The sequence below is a fragment of the Amblyomma mixtum genome, chromosome 3 (genome assembly GCF_055824585.1).
Source record: "Amblyomma mixtum isolate Tamu chromosome 3, ASM5582458v1, whole genome shotgun sequence".
NCBI lineage: Eukaryota > Metazoa > Arthropoda > Arachnida > Ixodida > Ixodidae > Amblyomma > Amblyomma mixtum.
The window spans coordinates 17,452,945-17,471,868 of NC_143014.1; the positions used below are offsets into that span (position 1 = coordinate 17,452,945).

An 18,924-nucleotide genomic window follows, 5' to 3' on the forward strand; every position below is an offset into this window, starting at 1 on the left:
GCCCACCTAACTTTGTGCAGCCCCCTGCTATCTGTTTGCCTTCTCTTGGAATGCACTCTATTACCCTTAAGGAGCAGCGGTTATCTTGCCTTCACATTACATGCCCTGCCCAAGCCCATTTCTTCCTCTTGATTTCGACTAGGATATCATTAACACGCGTTTGTTCCCTCACCCACTCCGCCCTCTTCCGATCTCTTAACGTTACACCTATAATTTTTCTTTCCATAGCTCACTGCGCTGTCCTTAAGTTAAGCTGAACCCCACTGACTTTCAATTACAGCATTACCCATAGCATCGGACAAGCTGACATGGACCAGATGGCTTTGGTGACCCTGGCACAAGATATCCACGGCGCTTCATGTTGCATCATAATAAATCTGTTTCTATCTCTCTCAGACACACATGTGGCTGTTGCAGCATCCATGTATGCGTGTGTTCCTTAATTTGAATGTGGGTGTTTGCGCTGCAGTTACATCTGAAGTGTCAAACAAACTTTCCTGGGACCTCGTTTTCCTCTTAATATATTTTGTTTACTGGTGATTATGTTGGAGTGCCTGTCTATTCTTTAGCTTGGCGGTTGCCATATATCAACTTTCTTCCCTTTGTGTAAATTAAATGGATGATTTGTTGCTTCACCCCACGTCTTTAAATAATGCTGCTCATCCGCCTACTTCTTTTTTGTATCGTATATAGGACAGTTGACCACTTGCTTTTGTTCTGCTGTTCAGTATGCTGTAATGGGTATGTGAGTGCAGTTTACGACCACATAGAATGAGACCATGGTTTTATGCGGTTTATCGTACGTCCCAAAGTGACTCAGACTATGAGGACGCCGTAGTGGTGGGCTGTGGATAATTTCGACCACTTGGGGTTCTTTAACGTGCACCAACATCGCACAGTACAAAAGGCCTCTAGCATTGCGCCTTCATTGAAATGAGGCCAACAAGACCGGGACCAGGCCCACATCTTTCAGGTCAGCAGCTGAGCACCACAACTACTAAGCCACCATGGCGGCTTGCCCATGCTTTTCATTCAGTGTTTCGGTATATACACTGCATTTGTCATCACCTGTTGGGTCACTTTGTCAAGCCACTGACAGCAGTAGCTTTTTGTGGCTGCTCTCTCTTTGCACGAAAAGAAAATTCAATTTGAATTTAAAGAAATTATGCGTTAAAATATTTCGTTCCATCACCTTACTTATTCACTCTCAAGGCTCAAGGGCATTATTTAGAGAAATGGGTGAACAGAACAAATTATTAACAGAACAAATCAGTTGCAGCTTTCTTGAAGGCGATGTTATTGACGATCACAGTGACAAAGGCAAAAAAGTAGTTCCAGTCGTTACTGGTGTGTGGATAAAATGAACATATGACATGCGAGAACAGACTTTAAACATGTGGTCATTACGTGATGAAATATAGAGCTCATTATAGTGCTCGTGAAACGCTGAAAATCAGTGCACCAGAGGAAAGAAATAGAAGTTGTAAAACAGAAAACAAGACTCTCTGTAGTGTTGAAATTGAATGGTAAAAAGAAAGAAAAATTTATAGTAAAGCAAAATAAATATCAATATTGTTTTGACAAATTTGGCATCAAAAAAAGGGCATTTGAAATGTTAAAAACATCTTGCCATCCTAATATCACTCCCAAATTTTAACTAGAATTGCAGACAATTTTAGAATGTGTGGTAAAATAACTATTTTGATTCAAATTTAATACCCGCCTTTGCTGCTCTGCCAATGCCAAAACTGGTAAAAAATTTTCTCGAAACATGTAATACCTAGGAGCACAATTTGAAACACTTTTTGTATAACGTGTCCATACCTCTGGATTGTAAAGTTGAGATTTCGGGGCATGGTCAAAGGTGTCTACCACTCATATTAATAAGACAGCAAGAGCTGAATTACAGCTATCCAACATTAAAATGATCATTACACTGCAAGATCAAATAGCCCCAATTGAAGGACTCATTGTGCTTCTGCAAGTTCCAGTGGTTCTCGCTAAGCTGGTCCCAACAATACACGATCCCAGCTCTTTGAATAGCACTTCAAAAAACCTTGTTAGCAGAAGCACGAAGTTGGCAGTGCACAAAGTGCCATGAAATTACGGCCGACCATGCTCACGTCGAGGACCTCATTTCAACAGCAACATACACAAATATCTGCACAGTAGCAAGATTTATTACAATGAAAAAAGGTTTTCCTTGCTGCTAACCAATACCAAGTTGCCGATTTTGAGTATTTGCGACACCTACGGACAAATGAATTGTGCCTTGTAAATTACTTCTGATTATATGCATTGCTTACAAGGTGAGTTATTATTGAGAAAGTTGGCTTAGAATTGAAGAAAGTATATCATATCAGTTCGAGTAGTTTAAGCACACAAAGAAAGAATGAAAACATGGGAAATGAGCTGCAACCAATCAATTTATTTCCTGGCTGAAGCACTGTACACAGGAAGAAATGAATCATTATTAGTATATATGGCTTCAATGCAAAGCAATAGTGCAATTCAATAAGAAATTCAAAAGACAAGCCAGTTATGAAAGTTGTTCACGTGCCATCATGTCTGTGCTATTATAACCGGTACCATAATCTCTTAAAAGACGTTCAACCTCATAGGTAAATGAATGTGTCTTAAAGGGGGAGGGGTATACTCCATTGCCACGCCATCTAGCATTACCTACTGACAGAATTAAGTATTCCCACAGAACACCACTGCAGTACACCAATTGTCTGGAATGTCTTTTCTGACACCCATGCTTCCTAACACAAAATGTGCGTGGATTCAGGCAAGACCGCTTGAGAGAAGTGGTACAAAACAATTAAGGATTCAGGCCACCTTTTTGATGTTAATTGTGGAATATATTGTGGGCTTAGGGCACAACTGCTGTTAGCTTCGGTGCATAAGGCACACTTTGTCGTGGTTTCCATTTTGCCTTAATAGTAGAATGAAACTTTGGTCACTGACCATGTCGAACACATTGATTGACATTTCAGAACCCTAACAGATTGCTCGTCCAAAATGAAGGACTGGTCATGAAAAAGCAGCTCCTTAACTAATCAGGGCAATGACTTTGCATAAGCCTGGTGAAGGTTTGTTTCCCTTTGTTCTGATGACTGTCTTCAGCATCATCTATATTATAAAGGATTCCAGGTGCAGCCACACTTACAAATTTCTTTCAGTGGCAAAGATTTCCACATTCTCCCATAGCAATTTCGCGCCCTGTTTGTGCATGTTCTGCCACAGCAGCTGTTCGATTCCTGCCGACATCACTGCGATGCTCTTTCAGCCGCCTGGGTATGTTGCTAGCTGTCTCCCCCTACGTAGACCGAATTAATCGTCGCAAGGTAAACGATTCCAGGGAACTTTGAACGAGGCAGAGCATCTTCAACATTTGCACAATCCCCGCGCAATTTACCAGTTATAGCACGTGGGCAATATTCACCTGGTGCATTTTGAAAACTCCTGCCCTTCGTCTAGAATGTACAGGGTCGTCCACTCTTAGAACGAACACGCTAGTGCGTGGCCCCACTCTGGAGGGCCACTGCGCACGACACGGCCGCGCATCGAAGCGAAGTGGTAGATGACGTGAAGCACCACGTCCAGGTCCAACTTCTCCTGCGCCACTTGGCTGCGATGAGCGGCCGTGCCGGACAGTGGCCCTCCAGAGTGAGGCCACGCACTAGCGTGCTACGGGTGGACGACCTTGTAGATACGGAACCACTGCTCGCTTCAACTGACGAATGCCTCAGGGACTGCAAAACCACCGTGCCTGGATCGTATTTATGATCCTGGCCCCACGTTGTACTGAATTCACATTATTAACATGCATATCCTCTGCGCAAATCAGGTTGAATGCTCGAAACAAATGAGCGCACATATTCATGTCGATTAATTATAACAAGACTTTCCGGAGAAAGGTGGAGCGTCCTCGAAGGCACTGCACAAGCGCGAGCACCCAAACAACGCAAGCACAGAAGAGTCCTTTCACAACGAATCCAGCGATCACAACGCGTCACGCAAAAGTCAAGGTCACATATACACGGTGGGAATGATGCAAAATGCCATAGGAAAATGCCATAGGATGCATGACCATAGGAAACTTTACTACACCGCCTAAAATCGAAGCGCGACCCCGAAATCACACGTCCAGGCGTGGACAGAGGCTGACCAAACAAGCAAACGATGCAAAAACGGCGGCTCAAAACCCGTCCGACAACAATAAACGAAGCCAAGGCAATCCATGGGTGAAAATAACACAAGCGTTTGCGGGACGGCAGGCTGGAAACGCTGATTGGTCAAAAAAATATGACGTCATACGCGTGACGTCATAGGTCACGTGATATTTAATGACGTCATGTCCGGTTGGGGACAGGCATGTTTTCCCTAGATTTTCCCCCGCCACCGCTCGTCAGCGGACGGGGCTGCTCGCGAGGAGCCGAGAGGCGAGGAGGCAGCGTGCACTGCAGCGTTGCCTCCTCGGCGTGTCCCCGTCATGTCTTTCGACCCGCCGCGGTGGCTCAGTGGCTATGGCGCTCGGCCGCTGATCCGAAAGACGCGGGTTCGATCCCGGTCGGGGTGGTCGAATTTCGATGGAGGCTAAATTCTAGAGGCCTGTGTACTGTGCGATGTCAGTGCACGTTAAAGAACCCCAGGTGGTCGAAATTTCCGAACCCCTTTCACTACGGCGTCCCTCATAGCCTGACTCGTTTTGCGACGTTAAAACCCCAATAAACCATAAACCCATGTTCTTCAGTGCGCGCGCGAGATTAAAAAGCGCACCTGTCGCGCTGCGCTGTCACACTGCATGCCTGCTTCCGTGCATTTCTTGCGGACTCCTTTCAGTCATACTTAGCTATACTTTGACCAAAAGGCTTCTTAAACAGTTATTTCAAGTTTTATTGCTATGTATAAAGAATATGTTTGTAGCAGGTGCGTGAGCCCGAACAAAAGAAAACTTTTTATTCCCCTTCAGTATTCCTGCTTATCGAGACTTGAGTATTTATATGTTGCAGTACATCTTTTTTCAGGCATCACAACTGATGTTTCGATGTGTTTGGTAATTGACTTCATTGTAGCTTCATACTTGCACCATTTAAACTCTGCACATAGCTCTTTTTTCACAAAAGGAAATGTGATTAGGTTTCTGAATAGAGCTGTGCACGGGCCGCAATTTCGAACCCGCGCCCGGCCCGGGACTTAACCTACCGACAGGAAGCCCGGCCCGACACTGAAGGACCCTGAGCACGCTCGTGCTCGGCCCGACCTGCAAAGCGGCGACGACACAAAAAGAGAATTTCAGGAAAATGAGTTTATTTCAATGACATTCAAATTTTGACCTCGCATTCCAGATCACAGTTTGGGATTATACACAAGACACAACGCATAAAGGTATAGATTTGTCACTCTAAATATGCAAGTTGTTCATTGATGATGGCTTGATCGAAACAAGAGCGGCGCTCTTTCATTACGAATCCTGCGGCGCTGAAATTTTTCTCGCTGCTTGAATTGGTGGCCGCAACGGCTAATACTTCCATAGCAAGAGAAACGCTTGAAGTATGAAGGGGAATGACAGACGTGGTGTCGTAAGCCATGGATGGCGTGCCACAACAGGAAGACTTTTTGACTTGTTAGAGGATAAGCGAGCAAATAAGCGACAGGGCGGCGCTATACTGCGAATGCCGATGTGGCCGCGACGTCCCTGCTTGTACTATTCACGGGAAGGCACGGTGCTGTGTTCACTTTGCTGACAAGCGATTACGGCGAAACGCAGCACTGCGCCAGAATAGTACAAGCTGAGCCGTAGTGGAGGCGCCAGTGACATTCTTCTAATGCTTTTCATGTGGTGCCCCCCCCCCCCCCCCCTCCTTCGCTCTCGCCCGCGACTATTGTCCGTCTCCCCGGCCGGAACCTGCCGGGTAGGCGGACAAGAGAGAAGGCTGCCGGCTCTGCGGTGCGCTGCGAGTGGCGAGTGGAAGAATTTAACCTTTTCCCGATGTGCTGCTGCAGCGCTACTCCGTGACCCCGCGACCTCGCGTGCGCCGTACGCAGCCCTGCCTCCGCTTCCCAGAACCATCCTTTCTTCTTACAAGGCGCCCAAAACTGGTTGCTTTGCCCCAACGTTGGTACTTGCTAGAACGAAAAATGCGTTTCTAGCCCCAGCCAGCTTTTTTTTTTTTTTTAGCGTTTGTACTATCTTCCCGTCCTTGTACATGCCCTCCTGGATGGTCTAGACACAAATCACTTCCTGCTGTGCATGCAAGACGCCCAGCGCACCACAGCCATATTCGCACTTCCACATATATGATACATGCTTTGCCCAACTTAGAGCCTTGGGCGTTTGGTTGTGAGTAACACCGTATGGCGCGTAATGCATTCCCATCAGGCAGAATTAAAATATGAGAAAATTCATCGCAAGATATATTTCCTTGTATTCTCCAAGTAAATTACTTCTATACTAACTCCTCCCTTCTGAAGTGACCAAAAGATAAAACAACTCAGCGTGTAAAAAAGGTGAATGCAAAAATACACTACTTTTGTGCAAAATTCACAGGAAGTGCACTTAAATTGCCACAAGTGCATGGCCAATTAAGGAAAAAAAAAACAAGGGCAAAGGACGGAGACGCACAACAGGAACACAGGACGACGCTGTGTTCTGTGTTCCTGTATTCTGTGTTCCGAGTTCTGTGTCCCCGTCTTTTGCGCTGGTTTTCTTTCTACAATCGTGAACCAATTAACTCGCCCAGCTCTCCACTCTACTGGACCAATAAGGCATCAAGCTTCACAGTGCATTAGTGTTATATCTTACGCTACATATTTTCGAATTGTTTTTGCTCGGCATACACGTCTTTCATTTGCTTAGGAAGAAAGCAGCGCAGTCAAGAAAGTTACTCCCTCCTGCCAGCGAAAATTAAAAAAATGCGGTTTTTTCAGCGCCAGTATAAAATCTTTGCATGCTGACGGCATGTTGAAATTTTCGTTAATGCACCGTAATAATTATCTCATGAAGCCCCAGCTCTTGTGGCCCAGGACGAAGAGTACGATGATTTATGGCAATATTTGAGGTGCATTTATGAGCCAAGTTCTTAATGCTCTAACGTTCTCCTAAGCAAATAAAACTGAAAATTGTGATAATTTTGATAATGCTTTATGGAGCTAACACTACCAGGACGTGGTAAACAAACAAAAAATAAATTCTTTGATAAAGGCCTGTACGCTGCACTTGTGCTGCTCATTTATTTCATGCTGTCCATTTTCTCAGTGCAGTGTCTTCTTTGATATGCATATTTCTGGCTCATTACATACTTTGCTTCGGTTCACAATTCTTCTTTTAGCTATATTTCATCCACTTTCCTGCCATAATCTCTATTCAAACGTAATTTGTGTAATTTTGCTTTGTCCGGGCTCCTGCAATGTTCTTTTTATTTTTATTTTATTTAGAACATACTGCAGGCCTACAGTAGGCCCAAGCAGGAGGGGCGAATACATAATATATGCAAAAAAGAACAGGTTTAGCAAAATTGAAAAATGTTAAATACAAGTTGTAACACAAAATACAGCAATAAATACAAGGCTCAGATGCAAAAGTATATATGAATGATGTGAAGACCTGTTTCAAGCTGTTGCACTATAATTCAGTCTAACCTCCTCGATCACGATCACCTAAGCCTTTCCTTATCTGTTGCCATACTTTTTTATGGAAACACTTAAAAACAAAGCACCATGATCTATTTCAGTATTGTTTTATTTGCCGATCTAATTTTTTCGAAGATAACATGGGATACCAACTCCCCTTTAATGTCCCCGTTCTCGTCTCGAAGTCGCGAATTTTTAGATGTGCGCTCAGTATTCTCGTTAGTGCATTTGTGCTCACAAGGGACTATAACAGCCAACGCGGCTAATACGCTAGATTTAATCCTGACAAATCGATCTGACATAGTCTCACCTATTACATACCTGCCAGGCATCAGCGACCACTTGCTAATGCACTATGACATTAATCTAGCCACTCCGAACACTAACAAAAAGAAAAAAAATAATAATACGAGACTACAATGGAGCAAATTTTCAGGCGATAAATAATGAACTATTTTTTTTTATCGATGCTTTCCCATAGCTTTGGTGTCCGCAGCATTCAAACCAACTGGAGCATGTTCACAGCTATAATCACCCAACTCACAGAACAATACACTCCTGAACGCACTGCTACCACCCACTCAATAGCTCCCTAGTGTAATAATCACATTAAACGTTTATCTAACAAAAAGAAAGCCTCTACCGCATCGCAAAGTTCTCGCCAACTAGTGAGCGATCGGACTTCGTATTCAGCGGCTTCCAACATGTATGTTCAGGCGCTCAAAAGCGCTAAAAGCACTTCCACTCACATGTAACCACCAATGTCAAAAATTCTGGCGGGTCATTAATCCTTCCACCGACGATAGTTTTGCGTTATCTGGCCCGTTAGGCGACCTCATCCCTTCCGACGTTCGCGTCACGATTCTTAACCGCGTAATCACTGACAACTTTACACCCATATCTGATGTATACATATGCCTACAACTCACCACTTCAATTATGTTTTCATGCCACCTATAACTGTTGCTCCTACTGGTGTGAATAAGCTTATTGATGGACTCAGTGTTCATTCCGCTCCGGGTTATGACTGCGTTACTTAAAAAGCACTGCAGCTTATTCGCCCATTATACTAACCAAACTTTTCCAGCATTGACCAGTCAACGCTGCTACTGAGTGGAAGATCGGAAAGGTGGTTACAGTCTACAAATCCGGCAGCAAAGCATCCCCTATTAATTATCGTCCCATATCCCTTACCAATACTTGACCCAAAATGTTCAAACATATAATATTCACCAACCTTGTTAACTTCCTTTCATTGAACAACTTTTTATGTCAGCGCAACATTGTTTTCGAAAACTTTACTCTTGCGAAACACAGTTAATATAGTTTACACATGCATTGCACTGTATTCTAGACCTATCATCACTAACTGGCTGTATATTTCTGAATTTTTCAAAGGCTTTCGACGATGTATGTCACAACCTTTTGGCTCACAAACTAAAACATCTTAATATTGACTGTAACTTATTGAAATGGATTGAATGTCTACTTAATCGCTCACAATTAGTGGTGAGCGCTTACGGTTATAACACCTGTTTTACAGAGGTGTCTTCCGGAGTTCCACAAGGTTCAGTTCTTGGACCCTAGCTACTGTTCCTGATCTAACATTAATGATCCCCGCTCTCTTATGGATTCTCATATTCACCTATTCGCTGATGTTTGCGTCATTTTTAGAGAAATAACCAACACTAACAACCTTACATTACTTCAGTCAGTGGCGGTCACAGAGAGTGGTTTTAAGGGGAGCGGACAGACTGCTGTATATAAAAAAAGAAAAAATAGAAACAACGATTTTTCATTTTATTTGCATAAAAATTTTTTTGCGCTTTGTTATTGAAAAATAAATGGCGAAAGGTATAGACGTTATACCATTACTCAATCTTTGAATGTTAACGCTTACGCGAGCAATATTCATTTCGATACCAGGCGAAACGAGTCGACGTCTGAGATAATTGCCACGACATGTCCACTAAGGTCAAAGCACCTGCCCGGACATTTCACCAGTGGGGTTAGCGGCCTTCATTTATCAGTTCTGGGAAGTGGCTTAATTTGTTCTGCCCTCAGTCCCCAAGGCGGCTGGTCGGCGCTCCTTGTCAAGCCAGAAAGGGATGGTCCCCTCGCTTGTGTCGCTGTGTCCCTGGTGGGATAAAGACATGAATGGGTGGCTCCCCCCCCCCCCCCCCCCTCCCGCCGACGAGGTTGTTGGCCACCGCAACCGCAGGTAAATGGCACTGCCGTCGCCGCCGCGCCGGCGGCATGGCAAGACAACGGTGGCGGGAACTTGATTACTTTTGTATTTTGTAAATAGTGTACAAAGCTCTCCCCTGTCCTTTCTTGCTGTCGCTCCCCTCTATACTTCTCCTTACTATCCTCTCCCTTTCCCTGTCGTTTCCGCCGGCTGCAGCTCGGGTGCTTAAGATATTAGATAGCAATTGCCGCAGCCGGCAACACTCTTTTGCTTCCTTTTTTTTAAAAAAATAAACCACTACCACCAAGGCAGGAACACGATACCTATCAACGTGTAGAACGTGGAATTGTGTGAAATAAGACAGCCGCTAACAAGGTGAACGTACAAAGCAGGGGACTACTTGACGAGACCGCCACTGACTTCAGTGCGAAGAATGGTGAATGCAGCTATATATGAACAAATGCAAAGTCATGCGTGTATCTAGAAAAACTTCCGTCCCACCTCACTACTACATCGATAACATTTCGTTGGAATCAGCCTCATCATATATTGTTGATAAGGATGTAGAGGTGAGGCTGTTTGCCGATGATTGTATAATTTTTAAAGAGGTAGTAAGTGATTCTGACCACTTGTCACTTCAAAAAACTGTGCTAGCAATTGCAGACTGGTGTGAGCGCTGGGGCATGGATATTAACCCAAACAAAACCGTATTATTAAGAATCACAAGAAAAAAAGCACCCAGAATTCACAGTTATATACTTCACAATCATCCCATTTTAGAAGTAGAAAGCTATAAGTACCTCGGAGTAACCCTCACGAACAAACTTACTTGGTCCACTCATATAGCTGACATCTGCTCATCAGCAGTAAAGAAGTTATGGTTTATTAAAAGAAAACTCAGAAACTCTCCCGTGAGTACCAGAATCACTGCATACAAGGCTTGTGTTAGGTCCCGACTTGAATATGCGGCAGCAGTGTGGGACCCGCATAACAAGAAAGACATTGCTCAACTGGAGCGTGTTCAGCGAAAAGCAGTTCGTTTTATTTATGGGAAATATAGAAGGATAGACTCTCCAACTGCATTAATTCGAAAGAGTAATTTACAGTTCTTGGCAATAAGAAGAAAAGTTACCCGTCTAGTACTGCTTCATAATTACATGTCTGGAAATTTGAAGGCAGATCTTCCTGATTGCGTGAAGCTGGCGAGCACTAGGAGAACACGTCATGTACATGAGCAGTCATTAGCACCAATTTTTGCACGAACTAGTGGGTTTAAGAACAGTTTTTTTCCGAACACTGTCGCGGAGTGGAATGGCCTTCCTTCGGGTCTATGTAAGTCTAGAAATTTTGAGAAGGAGCTCAAGAACTTATTGTATGGCTCCTAGTATCTTGTTTGATGACTCTGGATTTGTGTCCTGTTTACTGACTCGCGGTGTTGTAGCTGATGCTCTTTTAGAAATTTTTTTAGTTGTATGCCCCTCCTGCTTGGGCCAACTCTGGCTTGCAGTATACTGAAATAAATAAAAATATAAGTGCATCGGCGTCCACATTACTTATTATCTTAACTGGTCTCTTCATACCGAGAACATAATTGAAAATGCTAATCGCATGCTTTGCTACTTACGTCGCAACTTCTTTAACGTTCCTTCCAATTTGAAACTACTGCTTTATCAAACACTAATACGATAAAAACTCGAGCATGCAACACGTGTATGGCACCCTGCTCATGACTTCATTAATGATCTTGAGCTGGTGCAAAATAACTCTGTGCGTTTAATCCTTGTTAACTACAACCGCACAGCTATGAAGTCTAATATCTGCCTCCCATAACTGACATCGCGTAGAAAAGTGTTTCGTATCACCCTGTTCCACAAGCTGTACCATCATCCCGCTCTTCGTGATCACCTCATCCCCCGTACAATTTCTGTATCCCGCCGCATTGATCATGATCACAAAGTTGGAAGTATGTCATGCAACAGAAAATGCTGCTCGCAGTCATTCCTGCCGCGAACCTCATGCGACTGGAACCACCTTACCGCAGAAGTTGCCGGCACTGAAAATTACGAGCAGTTCCGCGTAGCACTAGCTAACATTGTATATTCAGGCGCTGTTTAATGTTCATGTAATCAACTGTATTTTTCTCTCAGTTTTAGTATATTTACCATTCCCCCTGTGTAATGCCACTAGCCCGTTGTGCTCTAAGCGGTGCGGGCCGGGCTCTATTAATAATTTTACTTTCCTTTTAGACAAGCCCACCCTAACATCTGTGTAATGCCACTGGCCTTGAGGGGTAAATAAATAAATAAACAGAGTAATATGCAAGCCTCTCACACAACATTCACTAATATTTCTTTCTTTCTGTAATAACAATTTGTAGACAGCCTAAAGGCTCATATTTCACTGACGTGAAGGTTCATTTTTCAGTCACAGTTCCATACTGTAGAGCGCAGGATAGCGCTTGTGCTGCATAGTTATTCTTCTGTGTGTGTCATTGTAGGCGCTATTGTTTGTTTTCTCAAGTACTATGCACCGTGTATCCCAAACTGAAGTTCTTCTAAATCTTCTTTGATATTAGCAGTTGCAAATTCAAGCCTTCTGCAGGATTTGAAGGAGGCCCAAGGAGACGAGGACTAATATTATGCAAAGGAATAATATTAATGCAAATGTAAACAGCTAATCTATCTGTAATATTGTAACTTGCATTCTTTTTTGCTTTATGTGCTGTTCTTATATTTCGTGCCATAATGCTGAATGTCGTGAATTTTGTATGTATTATAGTGTAAATTGATACTGTATGTCTGCTGTCAAAGTGTTTTCTTTTTCTTTACTGTAAGGCGCGATTGTAATGTTTATCTCTTATATTGTTTGGTGTACTTTCCATGTTCTTTTAAAGTACCAACTTGTTTTTCCTACGTTCAAAACTGTCATCTAATGGTCCCCTGGGCCTTGTCAAGCTGTGTGCACAGCTTTTAGCCCAGGGTGACCAGCGAGATTTTTCTGGTAAATAAAGTGCATTGACTGATTTATTAATTCATTGATATGCAACTTACAAATGATTGGAAATGAGGGGAACATGTGCACAGGGCGGAAAGCGCGTGGTCTGCCAGGAAACACTGAGGTGGCCCCGAGAAGGGCCTTTAGTAAGGACGACATCCGTTTTGTGCCTCTTCACTAAGCAGCGACGACACGGCGTGCGCAGTCCTCGTTTTGCACGAGCTGTCGAAGCAATCCTTGGTAAAAAAAAAACACGAGGGAACAAAGTCGTGCTGTGTATGCAGATGCGATCGCCTCGTGGCTCCATTCACGGCGAACAACCATCCGGCAAGCCTGGCTCTTTCGACGGATTCAGGAAACGACTGAAAAGAACAAAAGTAAGGAGCGAAGAAAGGTGCACTGCTTACAGGTTAGAACACAAAAACAAAGCTAGGCGCTGCACTCGGTTAACCCATTCAACGAGGCGTGGCGTGAGCTTTAAATCCGATTTCGACACAAGGCGTGAGAAGTCGCTAAAGAAGCAAAGGCACACTGCACTGAATGAATGATATAGATAGACTAAGCGCAAGTCATAACTTCTCTAAAGCCACACTGCACTCGTTTAACCCTGCAACGAGGCCTAGCGCGGGTTCTGATGTCTGGCGCCGATTTCGACAAAGAGAGGGAACACGGCCGCGAGATTGATGCCCGCAATCTTCCAGGAAGCAATGAAGCGGCCCTGAAAAGGGCCGTTTGGAGCAGCTCTTCAACGTCAACCTACAGCGGCGTGGCGGCGAGCAGTAGGCCCAGCGTCCGCGGCGAACAATGACATCGGCTTCCGAGAAGCATATCCAGGGAACGACGCTGCAAAAAAAAAAAAAAAAAAGTTTCGTTACAAGCACCGCAATTTGGTGAGTCCTCAATGCACGAGAAAACTTGCGACAATGTAGTTCAGTCCTTACCTCAGGGTTGAGAATGCGCACCCCCGACAAGCGCGTCAGCGTAGCTGTCAAACGGCGGTCCTCAAAGCGCGCCTGATGCGGATCCTTGTAGTGCCGCGGCAAAAACTTTAAATACGAGCACGACACTAGCCACGTGCTCATGGGGAAACGGCGAAAGCCGCAAGCAAAAACTGCACAGAAATTTCAGCTGGCTGTCGCCGCCGAGCGCACCACGCACGAACGCCATAGCTGCACACGCCTCGAAACGAGCGCGCCGAGGATCACGAAACGAATGCCCGCTCACCACGCACGCGCGGCGCGGCGGGTGCACCTAGCGATTCCCCAGGCGCTCTAGGGAGAGGTCGAGAAAGGCGCGCTGACGCCACGTCCGGTTGAGAACGAGGGCGAAGTCAAAAAACGTCACGGAGAAGCGCATCCCATCGACCAATCAGCGTTTCCAGCCTGCCGTCCCGCAAACGCTTCTAAAATAACGCTTTGGGCTGGCTTTTCGTTATTTCCACCGGGTCGCAATAACGCTTTGGCTTGGATTTCCGTTATTCTCACCCGGTCGCAATAACGCCGGCCCAAAAGGAACTCCCTCAGAGGGCATGTATTCCGCCCGCTCGCTTGGAAGAGATATGGTAGCGCATGGAGGAAGGAAAGAACTAAGGAGAGGCCCTGACGTCACTTTTTGTGAAGCCGCCCCGCAACCGGAAGTTCGCTCGGCTCTCCTCACTATCTTCTTTCTCCACCGAGCTACCGGCGGGTATCGCGCGCGGCTCGCAAGCGCTTCGTAAAAGAAAGGTATAAAAAAAACCGCGCCGCTCGCCGCTACACTCCTACACCTCCCTCCCCGTAAACACGCACCTAGACACAGACCGGCGCACAGGTGCGGTGAACCTTTTCCGACGCAAGGCAAAGAAAGACGACATTGCGCGCCGCTTAGAGCTCAGCTCACCATCCTCCTCGGGCTACCGTACACCCGCCGTGTGGCCTTCGAAACGCAGCTCAGCATCGCCGAGAGCGGCTTCATGTTTCTGTGCTGTTTGGTGAGGTGCGAAAGTTCGCTGATCAAAACAATCAACGCTTCTTCGCGTGTCGAAGCGCGATTCCGGAGTGCCACCTGTTCGCGAGATTCATTTCAATGCATCGATCGCTCCGCGTAACGACACCAAGTTTGACGAACAAAATATCAAATGAGCGGTTATTTACTGCATTCAAAAGCAATCTTAGATGCGTACGTAGCGTCACGACGCCAGGCATGTAGACTTTAACACGCAAGGCCGAACACACCGTGCCGCAAGCCCGTCCACCGCCACCGAGAAACACTCGGGCCCCTAGCAACAACGACGCTAACGACGCCGTTGCCAGTGGCCCGAGTTTTCTTAGCAACAACGACAACGTTGCTAGTGGCCCGACTTTTTAAGCCTAAATTTTGACGTCACTTCCGCCACATTCTCGCCAATGCATTGGGAATAGGTGAGGTGCGTTTCCGCCGTCAACGCAAAGAGTCATGGGAAAATCGTCTGCTAGCTACTTCCGGTTCCAAATTGCTCAACTGATTGCATGCATCGCCCTATTCACCGCGGAAGTTGACATCGTTTATGCGATAAATAACTCGTGGTACTAGTCACTGATTGCACTGAAGCATCGAAAGAGAAATTCAACTTCGCCTCATGAGCAGTCTGCAAGTTGATTTGCCTTGTAGCCTGCCGCAGTTGTGATTTTAGGGTGACGAAAGAACCCTGGTACCTAACGCACTTTGCGCTCTAATATGGTACGTTGCGCAGCGCAGGGCTAATCACCCATGCGATTGAAGTAACGTGGTGACCTTGACTTCATGCAACGTATTTCCAACGGATCATTGAAAGCAGTAAGTACTCGATAAAATATTTCTGCTCCAGAACACGCGGGCAAGCCATTTCATTTTATTCACGCAGCTCCGTACAACACAGCGTGGCATATATAATCTAACCTCTACTCTCCTTTGCGGCGTGTTCATGCGTGTTCTCACATGAAATGCCACCTGCACTGCATCTGGAATAACAAAAAGGCGACAAGGCGATTTATTACTGCACCATGCGATGTGCTGAGACGCGCCCCGCGCGCAGTGGCATATACGGGTCGTCTGCTAGCACACTGGCGGCTCTACACGCTCTCAGGAAAATACGAGCATCGTCTAATCAGCTGCACAGATTGCAGTTTACCAAAGTGCGGCAAAAAACGGCTGTATAATGACTTATGCGCTGTATAATGACGTATGTTGTGCATATGCGCCTCAGCGCATATGCACAACAGACATGGACTACGGCGGCCGGCATATATCAACCATGAAAAAATACGCTTACCTCTCTAGATTGTCCATTTCTGCGCTCAGGTCATGCAGATACGTAGTACGGGCTTCTCTTTCGATGCTTCAGTGCAATAAGTGACTAGTACCACGAGTTATTTATCGCATAAACGATGTCAACTTACGCGGTGAATAGGGCGATGCATGCAATCAGTTGAGCAATTTGGAACCGGAAGTAGCCAGCAGACGATTTTCCCATGACTCTTTGCGTTGACGGCGGAAACGCACCTCACCTATACGAAGGGCCTCTCCTTAGTTTTCCTTCCTCTGGTAGCGCGAGTCACGTGATCCGCATCAGCCAGTCGGAGTGCTCTAAAAATTTTCCAGTGACTCTACGCCAACGTTTTTAGATTAGGTTGCTCTACGCTCCAACTGCGTGCAGCGCCACCGCCGCATGCACTAGGAGCGCGACACCCTTAGCGCCCGGAGACTAGCCAAGGACTAGCCGGTATTCGAAGGGAAACCGCTAAGCGCGCGCCGCCGGGCTGTGCCTTTCATTTGTGAGCTCGCGGGTTCATCTCTGCGCCACACGCTTCCTCACGGTACCCTACTCACGGTGAGCATCTTCTTCCATAATACACTCATAGTTATACAATGCGCCTGTGCACTCCCTTTGGCTGTTCCGACTGTCTTCAACGGCCGCGCCTAAGCTCTGCAATGTGGGCCAGTGATACGCAGTGCGTTTGTTTCCTCGTGGTCCTTATATTTTGTCAGGCAATACACCGGTTCAGGTTACTGGCCTTTGCTGCGATGCTTGTCGCTTTGATACGATCATTTCATAATCTTGCCGATCGCCTGATATTCTTGGCTCGATCTACGAGCTGCGCGCGCGCAGCACACGCACGCACGGAGATGCGCGCACACACTTCGCTGTGCAGATAATCACAGTCGCAGCTGTTTAATGACAGTTTTTTTTTTTTTTTGCGCTTCTGCTGGCAGCCAGGAGAATCACCGGCATGATCGCCGGGCTGAAATTATACCGGCACTGGCCTCTGATTGACTATAAACTGGCTACGAAAAGCCATGACATTTTGCTGTTGAGGCCGTGAGAAGATTGTCCGATCGCGCCGTATTACAGTGATGCGCAGGAATTGAGGCCGCTGCTTGTGTTGCAGGCGACTGCAAGCAGGAACGTATTTAGGCGGTGTTTTAGAGATAAGTGTTCAGGTTTTGAAAGACATCAGAATAGCACGCAGCCAGTACACTTTTGACGTGCACACGCAGAACTGAAAACGAGGTGCGCACAGTTGGCTGCCTCATCAAAAAATCGTCGCGACGAATTCTAGGGTATGAACATCGAACGGAATTTAATCCAGTTCTTCGAACTGGGGTCGAACCCGAGAGCACCCGCCCACGTGCTGCGAACCACTTTGCTTTCGACTTGGGAAGTGCCTCACCTCGTGAAATGGAATCCGACGTTCTCCGTAGGGCCGTAGCCGATAAGAGCCACGATGCTGTGTGATCATTCATAGTCATGCGCTGACACTTTTTCCGGCTGCACTCGGTTCTGGGAGAATCTGGGGCCGCAATCGAAAAAGCAAGCATTTTTTTTTGTTTCTCAAATCGGTAGCGAGTTATCGGTAAATTTCAGCCCAATGATTCTCTCTCCTGGCAGCAGCCCAGATGTGTTTTGGACGGCACGGAAGCACCCAATGTCAGAAGCCCCATGCCAAATGCTCCTTATGCTCCGAAAGCCCTTCTGCGTTTGCTCCATTTTCAAAGCCCCGAGTTCAGAAGCCCTCGACGCAATTGCCCGTTTCGAATGGCCCGCACCAAATGGCACAATGTATTTTTCCAGTTGCGTTTTCCCCCATTTCTAAAATCCCCGGGTTCGAAAGCCCCCAACGTGATTGCCCCATTAGGTAATATATTGCGGCAGTATGGCAGGGGTGGACTTATGAGCGACTCTTGGAGGGAGCAGCGGGAGGCTGGAGGGCTCATTTCAGTGACTGACTCACTGTGTTGAAAAAATGCACTTTCGAATGGTTTTTCCTCCCACATTTAATTTTTTTGCAGCTTCATCCACGCTCTTTGCCACCCGCCTCTGCAAGGGTTTTTTTTTGTGTGTGCCTAAATCGAACCCCACATAGAGGTGGTTCTACTATGTCTGCTTGCCTATGCCACATGCATACAAGAAATTGCAGTAAATGCTTGATCCCTTAAGTTGATGTTATATGGCCAGATTTAATGCCAGTATACGTACATGGAGATGATATTAACGTAAGTCAGTGAGAAATTTCACTTGGTTAAAACAGTGCCGATGTGCATGAAATCTCAGCGAAGTTGTCCTAAAGTAATGTAAAAATCATTTTGCTGAAAATATCATTGTTCTTGGTTGCCAAGTCGAAAAAGTATCCGTCGACTCGTGTGTCAGCACACAAACTGAGAGTATCTGTCAGGAGCTCTGACAAAAATGGCTCTATTCGCATTAAAAATGCAGCAGAGGTGCCTCACCTGACTAAAAGCTGTGAATAAACCATTTGCAACTCGTGGGAAAGCTGCTACAAGTTGCATGCCTTCTGTGCGCGTGAATAGGGACAGGAGTAAGCATTTCTCAGGCGAATGAGTTGTGGCGAAGTCATTAAGTTGCAGACGGCAGTAAGCACATTCGCCCTAGAAATACGTACTCTCAACCTCATTCCACTTGCAGAAGAGCATGCAGATTTGTTATCAACGACTCTCTATCAAGTGGCAAATGGTTTATTGGTGGTACCTCTACTGCATTTTCATTGTGAATAGCGCCATTTTGAACGGCACTACTGACAGGTACTCTCTGCTTGTCTGCTGTCACTGACTGACATGCGAGGCTACTTTTCCGACTTGTCGACCAAGAA

General features: G+C 45.8%; 1 protein-coding gene and 1 long non-coding RNA gene across 4 annotated transcripts in view; one reads left to right on the plus strand and one right to left on the minus strand.

Moving 5' to 3' along the window:
• Nucleotides 1-12,528: 12,528 nt before the first annotated feature.
• Nucleotides 12,529-16,422, minus strand: LOC149349352 (uncharacterized). Its single transcript, XR_016290047.1, has 3 exons — nucleotides 13,762-16,422; nucleotides 13,581-13,663; nucleotides 12,529-13,182 (listed from the first exon to the last, which is right to left on the minus strand). It is a non-coding gene; the product is annotated as an uncharacterized LOC149349352 (long non-coding RNA).
• Nucleotides 16,243-18,924, plus strand: part of Oat (Ornithine aminotransferase precursor) — a 42,629-nt gene continuing 39,947 nt past the window's right edge. For 2 of the 3 annotated variants that reach the window (XM_089578266.1, XM_089578267.1), the window contains exon 1: nucleotides 16,243-16,646. The gene's annotated coding sequence lies outside the window, so the exon portion shown is untranslated. The remainder of the gene's footprint in view (nucleotides 16,647-18,924) is intronic. The other variant, XM_089578268.1, reaches the window with a different exon arrangement.